Source organism: Apis mellifera, linkage group LG12 (genome assembly GCF_003254395.2).
Source record: "Apis mellifera strain DH4 linkage group LG12, Amel_HAv3.1, whole genome shotgun sequence".
Lineage (NCBI taxonomy): Eukaryota > Metazoa > Arthropoda > Insecta > Hymenoptera > Apidae > Apis > Apis mellifera.
This window is the reverse complement of record NC_037649.1, coordinates 5,872,547-5,898,588: the sequence shown is the minus strand read 5'-3', so window position 1 is coordinate 5,898,588 and position 26,042 is coordinate 5,872,547. Positions and strand designations below refer to the sequence as shown.

General features: G+C 38.4%; 1 protein-coding gene and 1 long non-coding RNA gene across 3 annotated transcripts in view; both read left to right on the top strand.

The window, feature by feature from the left end:
• LOC724292 (disks large 1 tumor suppressor protein) overlaps positions 1–26,042 on the top strand; it is a 457,694-nt gene that overhangs the window by 109,459 nt on the left and 322,193 nt on the right. The window lies entirely within an intron of this gene.
• On the top strand, positions 3,148–16,636 carry LOC113219162. The gene is made up of 3 exons (XR_003305894.1): positions 3,148–15,889; positions 15,969–16,069; positions 16,142–16,636. It is a non-coding gene; the product is annotated as an uncharacterized LOC113219162 (long non-coding RNA).

Here is a 26,042-nt window from a genome sequence, read left to right as displayed (position 1 = left end):
ATACATCTCTTGAAGCAATAATACATTTATATCGTGGAAAACAAATATGATGAAATAAATAATTCCTCTTCTTCGAGAGAGGATTTTCTTCAAGATCGATCGAAGCAAGATCCTCATCCTCCCCTAGATTCTCAACAAGTCTCATTCAACGACTCGTTTCGGAACACGTAGATAACGCGAGAAAAGAAAACTGTCGGAGGGAGAGGGAAAGAAGGAAGGGGTGTTGTTGTACACGAGCATTGTAACCGTATGAATTTATCGTCGCGACCAGGCTGAACACATTCACCCGCCCGCTCCTTTATCCGAAGGAATCTTGGCCGTGAATCAAATCCCTGATTTACGACCGGTACACGTGTATATCAATTCCGCAACGAGCCGATTATCGGGCCGGGAGAAGCGGTCGTGAAGTCGGTCGTTGCTTTTTCGTTGAATCCGTGCCAACGATACCGACGCTATGCACCCAGGAAGGATAGGAGGAGGGAACATCCTCGTGATTCTTCTCCCACCCCTCTATCCTCCTCCCTCGTATCGGATCCACTTCCGCCTATTCCAGCTTCGCCGAGCCTTTTTCGCGCTCCTTCCGCGCGGATGATGCTTCCGCGGATCTGCAACCGATAAGATATTTCGCGTGGAAGCCGGATATTCGCGTGCCGTTTTTCCTGACGTCCGCATTTTCCTCGCTCGAATCTCCCTCGAACGAAACTCGAGGGAGGGAAGGGGGAGGGAATCTCCGAGCGTGAAAATTTTCGAAGAGAGGAAATTTTTGTTAGGAATTTTTACGGATCTCTGTAAAAGCCTTGCTACTTTTTAATTTTTCCTCTTCGGCGTATCAGCGGTAATCAGATTGGGTTGATGCGTGAATGAGAGCGATAAATAGAATTTTTTTGTAAGATTAAATTGATTCTGATCGGTGAAAATGAGGGTATTCGATATTACAAGTGATATGATAAGAGAAAAATGGTGAATAGAGATGTCTCGTGGGAATGGATATTGAGAATTAATATCTTTAATAAAATGTGCACATTAAATTCTGAATAATATTCTATTACTACGAGACACGATAAAAAATATTCCCAATTCAAAATTATATTCTCTTGTTCTAAATTTCCCTAGTCGAACACACTTTCCAGATCTAAATTTCCAACACTTGAAAAATATGTGCCAGATGCCCCTGATGCGCCCCCTCCTTCATAAATCTCTCACTCTCGACAAACATCCTTCCACCGTTTTCCGTTTTCGGTTTCCTCCGAAAACTCGTTCGACCGAGTTCAGAGGGATCCTGCGTTCCCTCCCCCCACCCGCCTATTAACGTACCATCGAGTTATCGATTTTTCAATCGCGCCCCGTATTGTCGCCGCTGCATCCCTTCCGACCGGGGCATTGTTCGCGTTTCACGCGAACGTTCGGGATTGATAAGACATCGGAAGACAGGCTAGTCCCTCCTCAAATTTTCAGATTTTACTTTGTTCCCTTGCTTGGAGGGAGATGGGAAGGGAAGAATCCCTTTTCCCGTGAATTCGAGCATCTTATCGCGGTAGACCGAGCGGAATGCGGTTTAAATAGAATACGGAGATTGGAATCTAAGAGTCGTGGCGTTCGTCACGGAACAGGGAAATAGGGAATAAATAGGGAGAAACGTTGGGATTAAGGTTGGGATCGGAGAAGTTACTGGTTCGAGTGTTTCTACGGTGTTTCCAAGGAATTCGCGCGTATGGAAACGCTTGTAGAGAAGGAAACTTTCCTCGATAATATTCTCTGTGCGGCGAATATATCTTCTCCCCTTTTTTTATTTTATTAAGTTCGTATTTTTCTTTCTTTTTTGAATTTATAAACAGTGGAATCTATGATATATATCGTTGGAGGAAAGAATTGGTTGCCCGAAATTTATTTTAAGCCTCCTCCAATTTCCCAGTGTACGAATCGTTCTAAAGTGGTTTGTCGAATGGAAGTTCGCGAGGTGATAAATTATTCCCCGTCGTGGATGGACACTGCTCGTTGAAGTTGGAACGTGGAGAAGGTTCAATCGCTCGAAACTGGCACGATAATTAGTCGTAAGGAATAATTTTCGGAGGAACTCGGTTACTGTGATTACCGTGAAACTGATCGATCATTAAAATGAACGTGCGTCACGTGAAACAGGTTTGATGATCGCGAAAGATTCGAATTTCGACAAAAATTATGGCTGCACCGTAAATTTCCACTCGAAACTCAGAATAATGTTTATTACGACAAGTTGCATTTTCGTTGCAACTCATTATTAATCGTGTTCGACAAAATTCATAGGGGCGGCCGCGTGATCGATCGTCGGATAATTTACCGCGTACAGAATATTAACGATAATTTCGAATATTAAGATTTATCTAGTCGGATTATAAATAATTCTCGTTAATAAATTTCGGAATATTTCGTTCTAACTGAACGTCTCTGCTTGTTTTAATTCAGCATCCCGTTACACGGTTTGAATCCCCCGGAGGGCACGATAAATATTAATTACGCCATAAGTTTAATCATGTTGTTTAATGTAAATGCACGAAGACACACGTAGGGATGGAAAATAGTTTAGGGCGTTGTAATATTTATCATCCCTTTATTAATATTCGTTGGAGCATTTTCACGGCCGTGTCGTGAACATCACGTACGAAATCCGACGATTGCATCGCGATTTTAAATTATCCGCGGATGAATCGTGTCGCCCGATGGAATTTTAGCTATTATTCTACAAATTATTTCTATTTCTAGATTATACGGGGAGGGAGAGGGAAATGAACGTCCCCGCGAAACAACCCGATAATAAAGCGTATTATATTGGACGAGTTCTGAGAGGGGTGTGCCCCAAGTGCTATTCTAAGCAGATCAGCGACAGACCATGGCGAGAAAGTATAAAGATAACAGGAGGGTTGAACTAATATTAGGTATTGCGTTTCCTAATGCAAAGCACGGGCATAAGTGGAATAAGTGGAATGAAACTCGGAGAAATGCTACTGTTTTTCCCTTTTCTTTTTTTTTTTTTTTAATTACATTAAATTAATACCTGGATCCGGTGATAATTTAAATTACGGACTAAGTAAAATCTGTAAAATTAATTTTCACTCGGAAAATTGTAATAAATTGTTTCAATTCCTTCATCATGCGATAGAAAAATGAAAATGCTAGGAAAAGGAGAGATTATAAAGTTTCTATTGAAGTTTCTATTAAAGTTTCTATTCTATTCACAGTACAGTATGTGGTCAGAATGAAAAGATGCAAATCTTTAGTTTATAATATAACAAGTTGACAGTTGATTTTTTAAAAAATAATAATTAAGATTACTAGTTAGAGAGTTTGTTTTAATACCAAGAGAGATAGACGAAATATTTCATCGACGATTCATCATTTGTATCTTTCTTAAGCTTATTTCGTTATTTCTAACGCAGTTTACAGATGTTATACAGATCCTAACTACTTGTATTTACTTTCAAGAATAAATATCACATTGTTTAACCGGGCAAATACATATAACTTTCTATATGTACAAGTTAAGTCAAACATCAAGATGTACGCAGTCTGACTAAGAACGTACTTATATTAGTTATTTCATCGCTACTGCAAATTCTACAATTCGTTCCACTATTGTTTTTACATTCCCGTTTTCAAGCATTAAACTGCGTCGAGAAAAATAATTTCACTGTTCTATCGCGACAACAGTTCTTTCGAAACAGTGTACTATAAAAATATATTAAATCACTTGTTTCGCCTTTATTTTTTTCATTTTCATATTTTATACGCGTTAATATACTTTTACGACGCGCGATATATTAACAACATTAGCCGAGATATTATTTTAACGATCCTTTAAAATTTCACAATTTCTCGCGCGAACGGAGCAAGGATTAACCTTTGCATATCGTCTCTCTATATCGAATCAATCATCACTAGCGCAATCGAAACGCGGTATTAGATGTTTTAGCCCGCGCGAAATTTCAGATAACTGGTAATAGGATAACCAAGTATTCCCTGTAGGCGGCGTTAGATAAGCAGGATTCCAACAATACATTCGTGCCGATTCTCCCCTCCCCAGGATCATTATTCCCCTTAATCTAGATTTTCGATTTTACCCTCGCAATTTACCCCCCTTGGAACTGTGCAATGAACTGTAAAATATGATGCACTTTCTCAAGTGTATCCGAACGATTAATCAATGCCATATTCAATCAATTTTACATTTTCTCAATCCTTTCTCTCTAGTCTTTCGAATATTCAAAGTTAAATATTTAAAAGTTTTTCCTTCGACTTGGCGTATATGTTGTGTATATTGTTCCCTCAAACTCGTTCTCTCATACAGGATAAAGAATGCTTGGTTATGCGAGTATATTTATATATCTCGTTACATTATGTACAGAGTTACATTCTATGTACGATCCTTATTTATTAAAACAGCGGCAACAGTGACAAGGATATATTACCTGGTTTCGTGCGAACCTTCTGAAATATAATTTAGATAGTTCGAGAGATCCGTGGGCAGAGCAGTGTACCAATAATACCACAGAATTAATGGGATAGAGAAGAAATAATTGTGTAATTCTCGAGATGATTCGTCGTAAATAACTCTCCCTTTGTTTCTCTTTATTTCAGTTACACTCACGTACAACACTGTTCTATCCCCGGAATCGAAAGTTCATTCGCAGCGAGAAAAAAAAAAAAATCTCTTGCACTTTCTACTGTCGCGAGAATCGCAAATCGTTCGACGGAAAGCTTTTTAACCGTGCCAACGAAAAAACGTGACGAGAAACGAAACCCGGAGGTCCAGAGGAGGGTGAAAGGGACGACGCGCGACTCGGTGGTTGAACCAGTTGTTGAGCAGGCGAGGGTGGCGCAAAAAAAAAAAAAAAGGAACTTGCAACGGTCGTCGTGTCTTTTCGGTTTCGCCGGCGGATTAAAAAGCGACGAGCGTAAGGGAGGGAGGGAAGGGAGGGCGTTCAAAACAGTGGAGGACGAGGTAGCATGATTTTTAAAGAACCAAGTTTCTCTCAGTTTGAAGAGGTGCAGTTTTCAGTTGCTCGTTAACGTTGCAGGTAACGTGAAGATTCTTCTGGCGCCGAGATACGTATGTAGGGATGAAAGGGTGGAGGGGTGAGGAGGAAGAAGGCCGTAGCCGAATTGCTTTTCGCGATACTCGACGTGAGGGATGGATCGAGGAAGGGAAGAGGAGGAGGAGGAGAAGGGAAGGGGAGGTTGAACGCCGAAGACAAACGATGGAGAGAGGTTTAAGGGTGGAGGAGGAAGGTCGAGGAGGGGATGTAAATGTGTAAGCACGTAACTTTTCTCTCTCGTGTGCAAATGCCTTCGGGAGCGTTATGAATGGTTGAACGGGCGTGTTTCCGCTCGGAGCGTAAAAATAGGGGCGAGTGCAGGGGTTCGTTGAAGCCTCTGCCATTAGCTGAACGAGACGTTATGGTCGTTTTATCCCTTAGCCGCGAGGAATGCGGCTACCGATATTCAGCCTCCTTGGAATGGGCTCGCGTCTCCGGATCTTGGAACTATTTCCACGGTCTTTCTTTGGATTTGATTGAAAAAAAGAGAGAAAAAAAATGTGGCATTAAAAAATAGGAAGACAAATTGTTACAGAATTTACCTATTTTCTGCTATTTCCTGTCTCCAACATGTCTTCCAATGGTCGATCAATTCTATTCGAAGTAGAAATATGATGGAGAATTTGTTAAAACGAAAACACCAACCGTTTTTTTCCGTCTCACGAATGGAATATTATTTATTTTCGATGAAATTATCAATGTTAAAAGGTTCGCTAAGCATTCGACCATTTTACGCGCAAAAATCCACGGTTGGTTGTTCAATTCCGCGATGAAATAAAAATATGACGGGGATGAGAAATTTGTTACAGGGATGGAAAAAAAGGAATCGTTTAAAAATACCGATTTATCGCATCGCTATTTATTTTGTTACGCTCGATGTTATTTTTAATGAAGTTACATAAACGTTAAAAATTTCATAAACGTTTCGCCCGCGATGGAATCTTTGGTTGCCGGTATTCGATTCTGAAATAAAGATGCGACGAAAGTAAATGAGAGGAACACAACGAAGATAAGAATTTATTATTGGAATGATAAAAAAAAAAAAAAGAAAAAAAATCTCTGCTCTGGAAAATACCGATTTATCGTATCGCTGGAACACGGTTTCAACGTTACGATGGTAACACGCTGGTCGAGCCAAGTGTTTTGATTCGTCGAATAAACGCAAAGGGGTGCAACGACCGCGAACAAGCGTCATCGATCCATGGCGATTATTGACGGTATAAAATGGAGAAGTTTACGCGCGACGTAATAAAACAAAGAAGAGGGGAACGAGCAACGATGGGGAAACGAAGTTGAAGCGAAGTTGAAGTGAGCGGGTCGTTGCTCGTCGAGGAATGGAAAGAAAGAGCGATTGAGAGTCGTGTCCAATTCATTTAAGGAACTCTGGACGAGGAGGAGCTCGTTTTAAGCCCGTGGTTCGTCCGGATTACAGCATTCAACAACCACTGTATGAAAACCATCGCTGAATACTCTCGTAGGATTTGTCGTTTTCGAATCGTGAAACTATGATCCGGAAAAGGGATAACTCTTGAGTCATAGGATTTCCACGAGATGTATGCAATCAACTCGGTGATTCTCCGTCTTTTCGTAATCACAAGAAATCAGAATTATTGAACGGAGTCTCTGAGAAATTAATCTCTATTTCGACTACACTCTGATTACTCGTTCAAGAGAAAAGAATTCGAGCACGATATTAAAAAAAATCTAATCTTTTGGAAATTGGAATCACGAGATCTTGAGAATAATCTCTGTCGAGAGATATTAGTTGAGTATGTACAATTTATTCATAGACGGATGGAGATACTTCCATTTAGATTAAAAAGCAGAGATCGTTACGTGCACTTTACGTTTCCAAGAATGTTTAATTTCCGAGCATATTTCAAAGAGGAAATTCCACTAGGGCTCGTTTTTCCACGGACGATCAAGGAGCATTCCTGCTTGTGAATTATTTACGGCCGAAGATGGTCCCCGCGCATCGGTCAAACATTCATAAAGCTTCGGCACACCATCTTTAACGCGTCTCTTTTCAAAAGTTGATAAAGTAAACCGAACCATTTCCCCATCTCGTCACCTGTCTTTTCATTAATGGACATCTCGGTCGTGTAAAGCTCGATGAATCTTTAAACAATCGTTGACAAAAACCTTTGGAAGAAAGATTCCAACAGCTTGCGCAAATGACGTCGCTTGTGTGGGTGGAATGAGATCTGAATAATGAGCATTCGATAATGAAAACGTTGGAAAAGAGTGAAATCCTAAGGTGAATTCAGAAATGTGATATAACAATCTATGTTTAATGCGAAGGAAAAAGAAGAAAGAAATTTAATTTAATCAATCTAAGGTTCTTTAGAAGTCAAAGACTTATAGCAAATGGTCAACCAAAGGCAATTTAATTAAACGTTAATTACAGTTTTTCAAAGGAATTCGATAAACGACGTTCAACCTCGTTCAATTCCTTAAAAATTTCTTCAATAAGAAATATAATATTACGTGTAATTTGATATAATTTACACGAATAAGGAAAAATTTAAAATGAATGCTAATTTTCGTTAATAATAAATCGTACAATCTTTACCATCAGCGATCCTTATGTTTTATCATTGTACCACGCGACAAAAGAGTGAGGAAGGAGATATAAAACGATCCAAAGCAGGACAAAATTATGAGGTCTCGTAAAAGTGTTATGATATGAAAATGAATATGGGATTTATGCGTGTCGAGAATCTGATCTGGCACGAACCTTTCTGGGAGGAAAAATGCGAGCAATAAACTACTAGAGTAAACAAATATTGCAGCCGTGAAGAGAAGCAAATCCGGCGTGAAAAATCTGTTACTCTGTGATTCGTGATGTATGAAATTCATAAATAGTCGCAATAGCCATTCCCGGAGAACAAATTTCAATCTCAATTTTATCGAACCGTGTCACATCCTGTTTCTTATTACGTAATTTCTTCACTCGAGTCGTTTATTTACATTAACTTTCCTCCGAATTTAGAACTCGAAACCGTACAACTCGAATCATACGAGTTTCATTGAGCATTCATTGGAGCACCATCTCTCTCTCTCCAACCACTGCGTCCATTCCAGCAATATGAAAATGGATGCTTTCTCGAGGAACAATGACGCGACGAAACGAAGTGACACGGTAGTGTAAGACAGGTAACGCGAGCAGAGAACGCGAGGAGGTAGAACGGAAATCAAACGGGAGAGCATTGGGAAAGGGAAGAAGGAGAGAAAAGGGAAAAAAGAAAAGAGAAGAAAAATGATCGACCAGTAATCTTAATAATGCTTTCAACCAATCCATTTCGCCCCGTTTCGTAACTTCCTTTCGCCCGGTGAATTCACCGCACGAGGTATCTTGGTCTGAATTATTCCTCTCATATATTTCCTCCTTTATTTGTTCCCGTATTTCATCCTCGGTTTAAAAAACACAGAAAAATTCCAGAGTTTAAGTTCCATGATGATTTATCGATCGAGAATTATTAACGCTATTGCAACTATGTGTTAAATAGTTGCAATAGTACGATCCGTCTCATCTTCTGAGAATTTGGATTTTAATAGGATATGATCGGATTGAAATTTACATATAAAAGAAGAATAATGGAATGAGAAAGATTTATCGATCGGTGTTAAATAAAATTCGTTTTATACACACGTCTCTATACCTCTTTCTCTTATTTCTAGTCTTCTCTAGTCTTCGTCGATATTCGATTATACTAGCAAAGACTGTGCACATATTGACGATTCGACTGTTTTGAAAACAAATAAACCGCGAGATTTACCGTTCTCGTTTCAATAAACAAAATATTAATCCATGTTGACAATAAACTATAAATATTCACACGTCTGAAGAACGATAAACATCATGGTATCATGGTATATACTTGCTCGATCCCGTTCGAGAATTTATTACTATCCAACATCAAACACCGGTCCTGTTTTAATTGCGCAACTTCCAACATTAACGTTTGTTCTATCGTCATTCATTTTCCAGTAGAATGCAACCATCGTTGTCGTGGCGAGTGTGAAACGGTTTATACTCGGCTCGACGTGACATTTATTGACTTATACATTCGCTCCGATTCTTTTCGAGATAAATAAATCGCGCAGGAACACGTGCAGATGCATGCTTCGATATTCGCGAAGTCTGTTTCTTCTTTGATGATTTTGAAAGTAAGTGATGAACGATCGATTGTATAAACTCTGCAAAAGATAATAACCGATGGAAAGAAACCAAGTTGTTTAAACGGTGTTCAAATCTTTACTCGGATCGCGAACATCTTTAATCCACTACTCGCAACGCTTGGAAGAATATTCGAAGAACATTGGAAGAGAATTACGAAAGATGGAAGGCTTTTATATAATTATGAAAAAGAGGAAAGACTTGCAATTCGTAAAATATCTATAAATTTGTATTTGTTGTAGAAGATGATACTTAAGACCAGGATAGGTTACTTGTCAAACCTGGTACCTTTGCCTAGTTTTTGCTAAAAAAAAATGGCGCTCATTTTATGTTAATCCATCGCACCGTGTTCTTTACGAGGGTGTACGCGCATGAATACGTCGGCATCGAAATATTAGCCGGAATTTTCCAAGTGGAGGTGAAAAAGCGCGCGTGATATTTCACCTTTTTGCGGAACGCATTCCCCCTCTTATCTTTGCTCGAATATTGCGAATCTCCTCGAAACGAGAATTTCTACAAGTGCAAAATTTCATAAAGTACGTAATTTCTCTTTATCATCTTAATCCTCTCTCTCTCTCTTTTTTTTTGTATATTAAATAACCTTCGAATGATATGAATCTTTCTTTAATATACATCCATCGGTATTATTAAAAAAAGTATACAAAACTAGACGAGAATCGTACTCGACAAAATTCCAATTATTTTTTATAATTTTTACAACGCGAGTTTCGTGGTATGGAGTTTGAAACGAAAATTGGAAGTGTCTCTGGCGAGAATTAATTCTCTCGATAAAAGAAGGAAGTCCGTGAAGGAAGATTTAAAAGAGATTTCCATTTCAAGCACCTCGGTAAACTGAGGCAATCGTTATCTAATCGCGTATCCGTAAAGAAGGATCTTTCACGCTCCCCGCTAATTACCCTGTAATTAGAGGTTCTTTTGACTGCGAGCAATCGGCTGGAAAGTTTCCACTAATAAGTCCTTCCTCGACTTACTCTAATTCACCTTTCTCTCTCTCTCTCTCTCTCTCTCTCTCTCTCTCTCTTTCGAGAGAGAACGAGAGAAAGAGATTCATTTTCCACCCTAATCCTTGTTATTTTCCTAGGGAAGAAATTATCCTAGGAAAGATATTATTTCATCAGAAGATACATCCTTTGTAGCTTACATATTTTTGACAAATCGTTTGTATCTCTTTCGAATGAATTCAATGTGCATACTGAATTTTCGTGAAATTAGACAATATAGGGAAAGAAAGAAATTTCATTAAAGTGTGGAATTCGTGAAAGTTATTTTTTCGTATCATCGTGCGAGATGAAATATTCAAAATTTGCGGTAATTTACAGGGACAATGTAAATGGTGGAAATTGGATCGCGCAAGGCATGTACCCCTTCCTCTTCGTTACGTTAATAATCATAATAGAATCTCGATGAAGAATGGGAAGCGAGGCGATACTGACAACGTTTATACCAATTCTCGTCGCGTTGGTTGTGATCGACCAATATTTGAACCGTTTCAACCGTTTCATTCCCAAAAGAGACGAGAGGAGAGATAATTCGTGATTGGGAGAGTGATAAAGTAACGAGTTATCGATTTGCCGGCTAGCGGCCGCTATGAATATTCAGAATCCTTGACAGGCGAATTAAAACAAAAAAAAAAGAAAAAAAAGAGGATATGAAGAATCCAGGGGATGGCGGAGTGTCCAGGAGGAAAGGGACTTATCTTTCAGTCCACAAATTTTCGATCGATGCGCCGAAGATATTCCAGGAATTTTCTCATTTTCGCTCCTCCTGTCTGCCCCTCTCGCTTCAAAGAAAGAAAGAAAAAGGAAGGGGAAGGGGAAAAAATCAAAATTTCCAAAAATTAAGTTTCTCGATGCGAAGCCCCTTTTTTGGAAAAAGGAAAAACTCATTTCCTGCAGAGAGACGAGCTCTACGATAAATAAATTTTGTTGTTGAATGAAAGAATTACGCTATTCCTCTCTCTTTCTATTGAAGATGAGTAAAATTCGAGGAATCTAAAAAAAAAGAAAAAGAAAATACAAGTTCAACAGGACGACAGTTTTTCAAAACGTCGCGTTACGACTACGTTTCTCGACTAGATTCAACTAGATGCAATTTACACTGTTATATACACGTTCGATACACGACGTCACGACGAATATCGCGCGCTATCGATTTCATATCCCTTTCTTTTTTTTTCTTCTTTCACCAACAAATATACGCAAATGCAAATATCTGTAAACGTACGCCACCGCAAATATTTAACAATATGGACTACTGGTTATTTCCTCATTTATGCTCGGCGAACGCATGGATTGCGCCGCACTTCAGCCCCGTTCGAAACAATAAATTAACAAACTGTGATGAACATCGGCTGGCAAATATAATTTCCCCGAGAATCTCAGAATCTGTCAACTCGCCGCTATTATCCGCAAGTGTGCCACGCTCGAAATCACGCACGCTACCCCCGAAACAGATCGCGCACTCGGATCAAGTTGATTCGACCGTGAATATCGCGATATTAACTTGTTTAAACTGTTTCAAATTATTACAAATTCGTAATTCGTAAGCGGAGATGTGTTAACGCACAAATGTGTTTGATGGAAAAAGTAAAAATTGCCGAATACTTATGCTGTTTATAGTACGATACGTGTTTTTCAAAAAGAAATTCATTTCATGATAAACAATTATCGTATTTGGACGAACTATAACTATAATCATGATCAATAATTAATAAAGAAATATAAGAAGATATATAGATGGATATAATTTTTTGGAATATTTCAATAACCATGGTGGTATAATGTTACAACGGATATATGGTGCAAGCATGTATTTGCCATTTTCAGTTACGGTCTATTGCCTGCAACTAATGGGAACGACGTCAAACGGCAACATGTAACCCACATGTCAGTTATGAAGTCGGCCTTCCCTTCGATTGTGTGTATACGATTATTAGTGCGTGACTGTGCTCGTAATGCAGTTGCAGTTGCGATCGATACGAGATCCTTCGTAATGCGACCACGTACGAATGTGACGCCTCTTTAAAACAAGCCCGGATTATCACAAGAGGAAACGACTGCTGAAACGGTTCAAATTTACATCGTATTATTATTATTATTCTTCCAGATTATTTTTTTCCAACTTTACAAATTTAACCACTCGAATCCACGTAGGAGGAAAATTCTCGAAATACGTTTATTTAAAAAAATATACGGATGAACGAGCGTGTACGAAGATATTTCCCAAGCATCGCGAATATACACCGTCATCGCGCGTATTGCACGCGGATAGTCGTCCAATAACGGAAGCGGTTCGCCCGGAAATAACTTGGTGATGAGCAATAAATTGTCGCGGGGGCGGAGATTCCGCTGTTTGATCGGGAATCATGGAAGCGGTGACATCCCGGAAACCGAATGGGAGACGAACAGAGTATCCCTTTTTGGATTGGAGAATTCCAATTATGGGGATCGCAACGTGATTCAGGCTGGGATACTGGAGGGAATTCTTGCAGAAAATTAAGCGAGTTTGCGAGGCGAGATAATTAAACGTCTCGAATTTTTCCCCGCGTTATTTCCATAATTTAATCCATAGTTTAGCGGTTTTAAGAAGCGGTTTTGGAATAAATCGACGAATATCTCGAACTCGTGATCGGAAGTTCTTCAGAATTCTATTTTTTGTTTGTTTAACTCGCTCGTGCGGAATTTATGGAATGCGAGAAAATTGCTTCGGGAAATTAGCATGGCAAATTGCGCTTTATTATGATTTAACGCCTGATCCTATGATAAAACTGGCATCGATTAACCATCCGCAACAGATTTCTGCATTCAGATTTTATAAACGGAACGGGATAATCGTTCGATCGAATTTATCGTATCGAGCTTCCGTGTTTCATCGTACGTTTCATTCGATGGACGAACTTTTGATCGGATAATTAAAGAAGAGGGAGGAGGAGGAGGAGGAGGAGGAGAAGAGAATTGCTCGAAGACGAGGGAATATGAATCGGTCGAGAAAGAAAATGATGGAATGAAAATTCGTTCCATCACCGAGCTTTCCATTTAAATTCACGGAATTCGCGTTTAATAGATTTTAAATCGCTCGAAAAATCTGGTTGGTTGGAAAAAAGTGGCCATCCACCACCATTCATCGTTAGATGCAAACTTGGTGGTCGCATTCGGGGCACGTGGGCGAGGGAAAAAGAACGTTCACGAGCTTTTCACAAGGAAACGAGGACGAAAAAGATGGAAGAATCCTGGCGCTAATTGCTCGTTGCGTTACCTCGAGTCGGCCGTGCCTCTCTCTCGATAATATTTCTCTTCTGATCGCTGCCCATCCTTTAGACATCCTTTTCTTCGAAGAGATCAAAGGGTTTGTTGCGAAAAGAAAAGAAAAACTCATTTTCCCCATTACGGACAAGCATTATCGATCGTTTGGCCAGTTTTGGCAAGCGAAAAACTGGATGTCCGAGTTTGAGGCCCGTAACAGGAAACTATGTACAATTATAGTCGAGTTTAATTAATGATTTCACGGAGACTTTACTGCGTTCTGTCGACAAAACGAATCGCAAATAGACGATCGAAGAAACGTTTGACCAGAGATAAGCCAGCACCGAAAGGGAATGAAACATTCAAACTTCCCTCGAACTTGGAGACTTATAAGAAGTTGGTACGGCGATGAACGTTGATTATCCAAACGTCGCTTAATGAAAACGCTCAGTTATCCGAGGGATTGTTAGAGTACAGAACAAATTTATTACTTAAATTAAATTGATAATTCAGACATGATACGTGTATATATTTCGAAAATTCTGGAATTATATTATTGAATAATTCATCGTGTAATAACATATATACATAATGAATTCGAGTTTTGAATAATTGAATGCGAATTTATAACGCTGTAAACGGGTGTAAATAAGTGAGAAAATATATATCGTCAATTAATAAATTCGTCGGCCCAAATAATAACGGGAGCTCGATCGATTTCGGTAAATTACATCTGAAATCCATATTAAACGAATTCTACATTTAAAAACAAGGAAACGAACTATGACTTCGAATTTCGTTTCGCGAATTTAACGTTAATCGTAAATCAACTCTGTCCCCGATATTTCACAAACACGTGTACGCGCGGATGAAGAGATTTTAGAGCCTTTAAAAAAAAGGGGATCGGGTTAGAGTTACAGGGTCTTCCGGTAACACGGTTACCTTTTTCCACATAGTCGTTTGCATACTATTTGCGCGAACGGCGGTGATGCATATGCATGCGAAGCATCGGCGAAATCCTTGTCTCCGATGTTGGAAGAAAGTCGAACGACCGAGAGAGAGGAAGAGGGACGGAGAGAACCGAGATAGATAGTAGCGGACAGAGATGGATAGAAGGGATAGAGCGGTTGAAACGACGAGAGCGTGGTAATATTCCGTAATTAGCAGGGCGCATCGTGCCTTTCTAATATCGATTTTGCTTACACCGCGAATAATAATGCCCCCCCAATTAGGTGTAATATCGTTGGGTCGCGGTCGATTTAGGAAATGAAGAATTTCGAAGGGAGGGAGGGTCTCTCAAGCGTTAACGTCGATCGATCGATCGATCCATACTCGTTCTATACGTTCTACTTGACGCTGCTTGCGAGTGCTGATTAATTACAATATCCAGAAACCTTCATCGAACAGATTAATCTACTATTTCTGCGTTTTTCGTCGGATGATCGATCGATGGAATTCTGGTATATCTTTAAAAATTCTTTGCATGTTATCTGCGTATGGTGAGGACCAAATTATTCTTAAATTTATTCGTAATCAATTGAAAATTTTAAACGGAGATTATAAAACGAGATGGCAAACGTGAGATTTTTTTTTAAAAATAACGAAGTAACGTATTAGAATTATGTTGATCGAATATCAAATAATATTCGTCATAGAAGAAACATATCACCTGCGTGATGGTAAACATTATTAGTCAAACTTCTGCGAAACTACGATATAAACACAACGATGTTCCAATACCTCGTGTTATTCCACGAACCGATTCATTTCTACGAAACTATAAGTCGCGTATATAAACAATAACAGCAAAACCACGCCCGTGAATTCTCGTTTCTACGTTATCAGTACAAGTTTTCGAGCGGTAAGGAACGGACGCGTACAATCGAGGCAAGATTTCAATCGCATCTTTCTCTTCCTTTTAATCCAGTATTAAGTTCGGTCAACTGAAGTCTTCTTTCATCGGGCCATTATGGAGCACGGGCATTACGAATGCACTTTGTGTCGTTGTGTTATTTCCATGTATCTGGGGTGGAGGGTGTCGCTTTGACGTCTCGCCACGGCTCCCGTTTGAAAGAACGATCGTCACAAAGGAGACGTTCCGTCACGAGACCACCTGCCTCGCCGGGCCAACCCGTACTTCCTCCTGTATATAACGGCGGAAAGATTTCTCCCGAGTATAGCGCGTCTGAGAATGTGCATTATTCATTCGACGGTAGCGAGGACCCGGTGGAGGAAAGTTTTTGACGCTCGAATCTATTGTGCGAGGGGATGATTGATCGCGAGGAATGCGGTTAGAGAGATCTCGATGACGATGAACAAATATCGTGCCACTGTTCAATCCTGTGCGTCCTCTATAAAGTTGGAATATACACGAAGATGTAAGATTCTTTGGAAATTTCTTACGCAAGTATATTTCGTCTTTTAAAATATTAACGATATTATTCTATTTTTTCGAAGAGGAAGAAGATGATTGTTGATATCATTCGAGGAATTTATTATTCTGTTGATATCGATTTGAAGAAAGCATCGAATAATAGAAGAGACGGATTCTTTTTAGAGTAAGTTAATTATAACTATACGTTACGTTCTTCGTTTTAAAAATTAATCTTGCTAGCATTTGTTTGACTTAGGTTCCATATTTCATTCAGAATTCTATTATCCCGAATATATTTAGCGATATTGGCAACGTGTTAACAATAATAGACTCAGAAACAATAGGGATCCATCGATCACTATAACCCGTCAATCCAGATGGAAGATATCGGGAACTGATTAAAGTAATAATTTATTTTCCCTCAAACATCGCACGTGGACATCGATCAGAAGTTTTTGACACGTTGAAGAAATGGAGACGAAAAAGAGACGGGTTCCATTGCTCTAAGAAGATCAAACGAATGAAATGGAACTTGGATATATATATTTTTAAAAACACGGTATTAAAGGGGAACTTTGTATCGTTTTTAAAATACTCGTTGTCAAAAATCTTCGTGCAACGAAAATTATTACAGGGAATCGATAACGTGTAACCACGAAATAAAAGAAGACATTAAAAATCGATATGCGATTTTAATCTAAACACATGAATATTGGACATCCTAAATATAATTCAAGAAAAACGAATTGAAGTTCCGATACTTAAAATATTTGTACAAATATTGCACAAATATTAATTAGATTTGTATTGTTTGATCGAATAATTTTGCGATGAAGACTCGAATGACGATTAAAAATGAATACAACAATAATAGATAAAAGTAAAACAATCGGATCCCGAGACAAAATTGATCAGAAACGACATTTTAAAAAACATTTTATCTATTCTCTTGCAAAAAAAGAAAGAACATATTCATCTTCCTCGCAACGAAAATCTCAATTTATTCTAATTTATCCTAATTTTTTCTTCGCCCCCAATCATCCCATCGCGGTAATAATTCGTTCGACACGAGAATACAAAGAATGTTTCGATGGAAGGAAACGTCCCAACATCCACTTTTATCAGAGCCTGGTGGTGTGAGTCTCTGTTTTCACACCGGGGGAGACGACACACCGGTATCGGAACAAACTTCGATAAACAGTTTTTGAAAGAGAGCATCTCTTCCACGCTGCCGAGGAAGGGACGAAGGGAGGGGATGTCGCCACCGTGTACGATCGATAAATCAATAGGGCGAAACTGCACCAAGTTGATTAAACTACTCGACGGACCCTGGCGCAGCCTCACCGTGAACGAGTCGTGATCGGTGACATTGCGTCCGGAACACACGCGATGACAGATAGTTATCGGAGTAACGAAGCGTGCTTTCCACCCTTAAACCTTGCAGCCAGAGGCAAGCAGCCTGTTTCCACAACCCACCCCCTCCGGATATGTACGAAAGGATACGTGAGTTAAGCCTGAAATTGGAGCCGACCTTGCTTTCTTGCCCCCTCCCCTCGATCCTTTGATTAATCACCTTGATCACTCTATGCTATACTCCTTTATTAGCCTCTTCTCTTGTGTCTGTGTGCGAGGTGAAAATTTCGGAATCCTTTTATATTCTGTTCCAGGGATCGAAGTAAAAAAGGGGAATGAAGATGTAGAAGTTGTGTTCGTTCGAATAGAAAGTACGAAATATAATAGTGTTCCGGAATCGAAGAAGAAGAATTTTAATCCTTGGAAGGGATATGTACATTGATCCATCTTCACGAAATTAATTAGGATTGTAATTTTATGGAATTGGAATTGTCCTCCGCGTAAATTATATTTTGAGAAGAGGACTAGTTGTCCAAATTTTTGTACGTAATTTTTTCTTCTTAATCAGGGAAAGCAGATTCGATCGAGAAAATGGAATCGTAGGTATCGAGTGTTTTTTCAATCTCGTAATTTCGTTGCTAGTGGTAAATTGGGAATAAAGATTAGAACCGCTCCGATCGTTGAATAGGTTTCTCTCACGTTTTTAATTAAAGCCAGGCCTCCAAAAAGTCAATTAATTGAAAGAATTTTTGATCCCATTCCATTATAAAAATGGACCCATTGTTGCGATGCAACGAAAAATATTACGTGTATTTATTTGTTACCTATTATCAATTTTTTTTCAAAGGATTTTATTTCCTCGTGATTCATTCCAATCATTATATCACGATTAATTTATTCAGCAGGAAGGAGAGAAGACATAAATAAACTGGCAGTGATTCTATTACTCGTCCACTCTCGATCAATGTCCTCGTTCGTGAAAAATACAAGAAGAATCGTTGGATGGATGACAACGCTATCGATAATAAGATTGCGTCTCCGGGAGTGAAAAGTGTTTCTCGTTTGGAAATGAGATTCGCAGGAGAAATACGTGTAGCCGGTGCACAATGGTATTTAATGGAAGCACAACTTCATCTAGATTAGTTTCCAAATTAGCGGACCTCGTACACCTCTTCGGACTTCGAAATTCTGGCGGAGAAAATCAGGTTTCCGTACACTTGCGAACTATTGTTGGAAGGGCAGGAACAAGGGGGTAACGCGTGATCAACTTCCCATCTCGCCCCTTGAATTTCCTGTGCGAGTCTCTGCCGGAGAATGTTTGTTCAAGTTTTTACTCGCCCTCCCTTCTTCCGTTTCCTGTTCGATCTTATTTCAACTTACAACTTACGAAATGCATGGCACGAAGACGCATTCGTTTCTGGGGTTGTATTCTCAAATAAATGCGACGACGTAAGATACAAAAGTGTTATTGTAGAAGATTTTTATTTTTCTAGACGTGTTGATATAAAAGGAGGAAGAATTTCGTTTTGTTGTAGAACGTGTCATCAGTTTTTTTAAAAAACTGTTAGGAAAAATTGGGAATGATGGAAGTGATCAAGTTTGGTTATACGGAAGATTCGGCGCTTAAAGCAAGGAGTAATAGCAGCGCTGAGTAAGGAAAAGGACGAGGATATAATAGTGATTCAATAGTTAAGGAAATAGTTAAGGAAGATAAGAGCGTATCGAAATTGGTCATGAGGAGGATAGTGAGTGAGTGAGTTGAGGAGAGAAATAAAGGATAGAAAAATATCGAGATGAGAGAAATTTTTAATTATAACGGGCTATTGTGCTTGCTTTGATAAAAAACTGGTTACAACGAATATTATTCGGAATACTGGAAAGAATACTCTTGACTTACTTTTAAACTTCGATAGCTCATAACACACATACGTCGATCAAAACGCTCTTCAATAACATCTGTACCGTATGACCGAGAAAATATTGTATTGTGACAAGAACGTTTGGTATCGACAAATATGTGGAAAAAAAAAAAGAATTGGAAAACGGTCTGGTGTAAAATATTATTTATAGCGTAAAGGAACTCGTTCGTCCGGATGAGATTCGATTATCGATCATTCTGCAAAAGAGGATCGCTATATAGAGAGAAGGAAAGAGGGAATTTCATGCTGTAATAATAGGAAATAACTCCTTTGAATTTCTAATTAAACGAATTATTTTTACCATCTTTATTAATCTCTTTTAGTGGCGTGAAATATCTTAGAAGGAGAATGAAGGTGGATTGCTTCGAGATTTTGCTTCGTCCGTGTTAATTACCCATCCCTTTGTGCTTCGACACCAGAAATATTTTCTTTCAATAATCAAGAAAAGTAAAAAAATTTTATCGGTAAATATTTAATTCTGCTGCATTTCCAGGTTTTTTAAAAATTTTTTTAATTGCTAATAAAAGACCAATTTCTAATTATACAATTTTAGATTTTACTTTAAATATTTCGTTGAGAGAGAATAATTAATAAGAAGATTCTTAATAGTTAATAAATAACTTGTTAGCAAATTTAAGATGAAATATCATTTTTCGTAGACACGTAATGATTTTAAAATATTTTGAGACAGCTAAAAAACTGGAAATGTTAGCTGTAATTAGCATCAAGAGGTACTAATCTTTAATGCACGAATAATTCATAGGTTGATTAATTATCGTGATTCTTAAAAGTGCCTTGCCAGCGATAGATTTTGGAACGAATAACGCAAATATACGGAATTCCTTCAGTTTTTATTCCGAAAAGAGAATCGTGGAGAAAGGAAACAGTGTCCTCCACTTAAGCGAGTTACCTTTTATCGAAGAAGCTGCGCGTATGCATCGTTCGAGGCGGATATGCAAATTGTCCGTGCAAATTATCAAGTGGAATTTGCCTTTTTCCAATTTAGATAGTTATGGAAAATTAAAATATCGAAGGAAAAAGAGAGTGTTTATATTCTTATCCAATTCTTAATAGAGGAACTTTTCGCGCGAGAATTTTTATTATTCTCTGATTAACATTTCCTTCTTCTTTCTGTGATAATTATTTCTAAAAAAAAAAAAACGTGAAATTAAATAAACTAATTCGTCGTCTTCTTACATTTCACGATATTAGATCATCGTAAAATTTTGACTTCTCTTCAAGAATGAAAAACAACAAATTTTCTCTTCAAGAACCGATCTTAAAAAGTAGAGGAAACCATGTATCATTGAAATCACATCAATACAAGGATTCAAAGTTTTTCTAGCGCTTAAGAAATTGTGAATGCCGATTCATCGACTTACATTTTTTCTTGGAAATGCATTTTTCTAAGAATCGCGCTTGGGATGAGTCAGTGAGACGAGATACGAATAAATAAAAAAGGAGAGAAATGGTAAACGATTAAAAATTATTTATTATTTTATTATTATTTTATTTTATTATTTTTTGTTTTCAGAGCGAACATCTCGGGAACCGGAAATCGTATCTAAATGACTCAAAAATCAAAGGGATTTTAAAGGGAAAGAAAATTATCTTGGAAATTATCGCGATTTTAATTTTAATGGAATTTAATAGGATTTGAAAATTAATGGAGAAGACAAATCTGTTCATTTTTGGCTTATTTTAAATGGTATTTTTAATAAGTATTATTATATTCGTGTTAAAAATATACATGTCTCTATAATTATAGATGAATCAGAGACAAAATTATCTTGTTAATGTCTTTCTCCATTCTTTTAACTGAACTTTTGAAATAACTTCAAAAAATGATTAATTAAATGAAATTAGTTATTACGTCGACGCCCACGCGAAAATTGTTCTTTCTTTCCCTTTCACTCTCTTCTTAAAATCTTTATTTCTCGCTTCAACGAGAAAAAACTTGAAACTTGTATTAAATGGTTAAGTACTTCGATAATGTTATCTCTCTGAGACAGCATTCTGTTATACTTTTAATAGTTTTTCCTACTACATTCTTTTCCTTTCCCATTGTTATCTTTTTCCCATAAAATGATTATTGTTAAATGCATCTATTCAGGTTTTTATCCTATGAAAAATTCTTTTTCTGCCCTGCTTAAAAAAAAGAAACTATTCCCTTTTCTCTCTCTTATTTTCGTCCATTCTCTCCTTATTTTTGAAAAAAATTTAATTTCTCAAAAAGAATTTATACCTCTTGTTATTATAGACCAATAATTTCATAATTTTCAAACGCGTAATTGCGCGACATTTTTTTCATTACCCACACCATCTTCTAATCTTTCGACACTTCCCGCATACTGATTAGCAATTCATTAATAATTATTGTTATCAGCCCACTTCGGAGGCAATTTACTTGCCGCTCGTGACTTTAATTTCCATAAGAATATGCGGGCGTAACTCGGCATCCCTTTGAAAATATTCTTGCGACCATGCTCCCCCTCGAAGCTACAATTCTAATTACCACCGTCGTCTGTAATATGAAAGAAACGGGGACGATGAAATAGCCGATCTGATTACTTTGATACTTTATACAACGCGGTAATATTTTTTATCACGGTCCCGTAAAATTGTAAAAAATTCGTTTCGTTATATCACTTTTAAACTTTTCATTTTTAAAAAAAAAGAGAGAGAAAAGTTAATTCCATTCGCAACGATGAACCTTGGAAAAGGAAAGATCTGCAGGAAAGGGAGGGGGTGTTTAATTTAACTTCTCGTACGTGCATTTCCTGTTTTCGATCAATTCGATTATTTTTACAATAACGATCAATCGTAGCTCGAAATTTTAAAGATTCTAAGTTTGTTTGAAAAAAGTTGCTCATGAAAAAATTTACGAGATGATTTTTTTATCGTGTAATTTTTCCAAGCAAATGTCCTGATATACGCAATATGCATTCGTTTCTTTCTAAATTATTAACGATAATTATAGTCTTTGATGTATCATCATTTAATTCTCACAATTTCATCTCATTTTTGCAATTCGCTTCACAACACTCCACCCTCCCTTACCCGTATTTCTAATTTAACGAATATAATAAAACGTTAAAAGTACATAGCCGATTTTCATACTTTGCAAGGTACAAAGTGGAGAGGATTTAATACTTCCACGGTCTTCTTCGGATTTAGTTTCTGCATGATGGATAACGTAATTGAATCCACGCCACGTAATTTCCGCAACCCCGCGCCGTATTAACCGCACCTTTCAAAAATTCATGCCCAATAACTAATCCAATCCTGAATCCAAAATCTTAAAAAAAAAAAAACAAAAAAGAAATTCCTTTTTTCTCCTTCTCCCCTTCTCCACTTCTCGAACTCTAAGATGCGTATATCGAGTCGAAGCTTTCCTCCTCGAGCAATAATTAATCGCTCGTGTAATAAAATTACATTTCGTTCACCGTCTCTGATTTAATAATAATCGGCAAGAGAGGGGAGGGGGAGAAAGTGGAAGCGCGATCGAAGGGGTTAAGGGGAAGCGCGCAATAACGAACGCGTTGCGTGAAAGGTGTTTGGAGGATCGAGGATCGCGACACGTTTGAACGACGTGAGTCCAGTTAATTTCCTGATCGCCTTTCATCGCGGCTGTCAGCATAATCCACTCGAGGAGTCGGCGGTGTCAAAGGGGGTGGGGCTGGCGCGTGGACATTTTGAAAACGCGGCGTGTCACGGGAATGAAAGGTCGTCGACGTGCACGGGGTGGGGTGGGGAGAGGAGGGGAGGCCTCGTCGCGTGTGCGTCAACCTGTCATCCGTCGACGTGCACGTGGATTTCGTTTTCGGGGAGGGGGAGGGTTGAGGGATCGTTGGCGGGGGTGGAGCGCGTTACGCTGATTTAAAAATCGGACGGAAAGAGCATTCCGTCCCATTCCGAGGAAGAAGGCTTGGAGAGAATGTGTCGTAATTGGAAAAGAGGGGGATGAAATGATGAATGGAAATGGGGAAAAATTATTTCAGCGGGATGAAGAATTTCTTTTTTCTTTTTTTTAATTTTGGACGATGAAATTATCGGTGTCTTTATCGCGATGAAACGATATGAATTTTTATCGCGCGAGGAGTATATGCTTTCGGATAATTCGCTTGGATGTTTCGTGAATTTATATTTTTAGTCAAAAAGACGATATTGATAAAATTGAATCTCTTCCTTGAAAAGAAAGAGACTTGTGTTCTTTCATTCTATTTTTCTTCCAAAAATAGGATATCTGTTAAGCTATCCAGTTTGAAACATAGAAAAAAAATGTAGGTCTTTGAAAGAACACAAGAGAATATCATCTAACTTGATATAGTATAATTACATATTTATCAATTTATACAACTTTAGTAAAAAAAATTCATCCAATTTAACGTTTATATAAATTTTTTAAGCAATGTTTCATTTCAAAGAAAAAATATTATATTCTAAGATTTGTGAATTGGATATTCGAACGACGATCTTAACAAATTCTGAATTCCTAATTATTCCCCGTTGTAAGAAAATGGAAGGAACACGTTAAAAACTAACTAGGAAAGTATATTTTTATATATACGTATCTATAGATACCATCGACGCGAGAAAAATCGTCGGCTAAATTTACAATAGAGCCCATGCACCGGTGCATTTATTTCCGCGGAATATAATTATTGTTGCGGTGAAATTACATCGAGCAGTCGGAAAATGAAGTTTTACGAAGTTGCGCAGCTTCACACTGCCTCTATTCCCTTGGAACGTTTCGCAAAAATGCGAGCGCCACCGCCCCCGCAGGGATTTTAATTACGTTTACCGGAAGTCCTGGCGCGGCACGAAACCGCGTCACGTACGAAATTCAAACGACAGTCCTCCTTCGTGCCACGGTTAACGACCGTTTATAATATCCGGTGTGCTTCGTTTCCCTCGATTCCATCCCGTCGTAGATCTGCCTTTTCTTACCTCCTCGTTACCGCATCAAAGAAATTTAATTAACAGGGTTTCGTTCTTCTTCCCTTCCGTCCGTGGAATTTTCGCGGCTGATTTATAGGAAAAATGACGTTCGAGAAATTTGAGAAAATCTACCCGCGGGATATAGAAATGTTATTTTACGGAAAACGAAGAATCGAATCAATTATCCATCGCTGCCTAAATAATAAAAAATCCCCGCATGGACGAGAACAAAATAACACGAGAAACAACAAGGGTACGTTCCATTATTCCGCATTAATTTATCTCGATTTATATTTTATTTCCATTTAGATTCAAAAATCCAATTGTTCCTCCTCTATACTTCATCGCCTTGGATTGAAAAAAAGAAAGAAAGAAAAACGAGACAGAGTATTGATTAAACGTTGGACCGATCTTCGATACAGACGAAAATTGGTTAACGCCGGAAATGAGTTGGCTCAACTACGTCGAGCACGATTGTGCGATTGCCGTAGCGTAGAATTATCGCGGATTGCTTAATTATGACGGGACCAGTGTGCCCCGTATTAATTAACGGGTCCACGGGGCTCCCGTTTTCACCCTCCTCCCTAGAAGACGATCTTTATTACCGAATCTCGGTTGAATCTCCAACCATCTTCCCGTCACCTCTCGAAATCCTAGGAACCCGATACGTGAATGGAACTGGTACGCTGTAAGCGTGGATGGAATTTCATTTATTACATATTACCCGTGACGAATGAAGTTAAATGGATAAAGGTGGAAGGAACGAGGGGAAGGAAGGGAGGAGGAGAGGAAAAATATAAGGTTTCCAAAGGAGAATTAAGAAAAGAAGGAAAAGGAAATAGTTCTCGTTGAAAAGGATCAACACTTTGAAGGAGCCATCTTAATGACATCGTTACGATAATTGGGCTTTCTTGTAACTCTTATACAGCCCCGATTTTCAAGTTTCATCCATCGATGGAGTAAAGTGGGACTGAATGGTCGACAAAGGGGAACCGATCGACGATACAAGTATTGTTTTTTTCTTTTTTTTCATCGCTTTTATTGTTTCCCTTCTACGCGACACCGATCCCTCCCCTTATTTCATCCTCGTTATCATAATTGCGTTACGAACGCGAGTGGATATGATTCGAGAGTGGATGGCGAGGGGGAAGGAAGGAGGAAAATATCGATTGGAGAAGAAATACGGGGAGACGATGGAATCGATCGAGCTCAGTACAGCAGCTGGACCGACACCCCCTCCCGATAATCTGACGTTTAAATATCGCAGGTGAAAAAACACAGGGGCGGGTATGGATGATACGCGTTAACGTATCGATAATTCGTTATCATTTCGTTGTGATACTCGCCGATTTTAATTATTATGTGCGCGGTGGGACAAAGGAAGGATTATTCGGTTATAATTCCCGTTAAAATACATTTTGATTTTAATTATTTTGTAAGTATATATGTAAATTTAATTTTCTTATTCGTGTTTTTTTTAAATTTCTCGTGTTATTAATTGCACGAATAAATATAATCGGTTTCGTAAATTGATTACAAAAGATTCTTCGCGCGAGAAAATTTATCTAATCCAAAAGTTTCGATGAAATTTCGTGTATATTACATTATTTGGCTTAATTAATTGGCTTAATACTTAATCAAGAAGAGTATTAAGATCCTTGAAAATTAGCCGCACACCTTATCGACGTCAATCCTCTAAAAACGAGTGACGATTTCTTTCAGGAAAAGAGAGGGAGAGGATTCGATATACACGCGTTGGAGAATAAATGCGACTCGTCGTGGAATCGTCCCAGTGCGGCAACCCGTCCCATCCATTCGTGATCCAACCTTCTTCTTGAAGACCGGTTTTGCAAACCGTTTCCACATCGGCAAAGAGAAATTGAGACGATCGATCCTTCGTATCCTCCTATGTATGCCCCTTCATGCTTATGCCGGGTGGCGTGT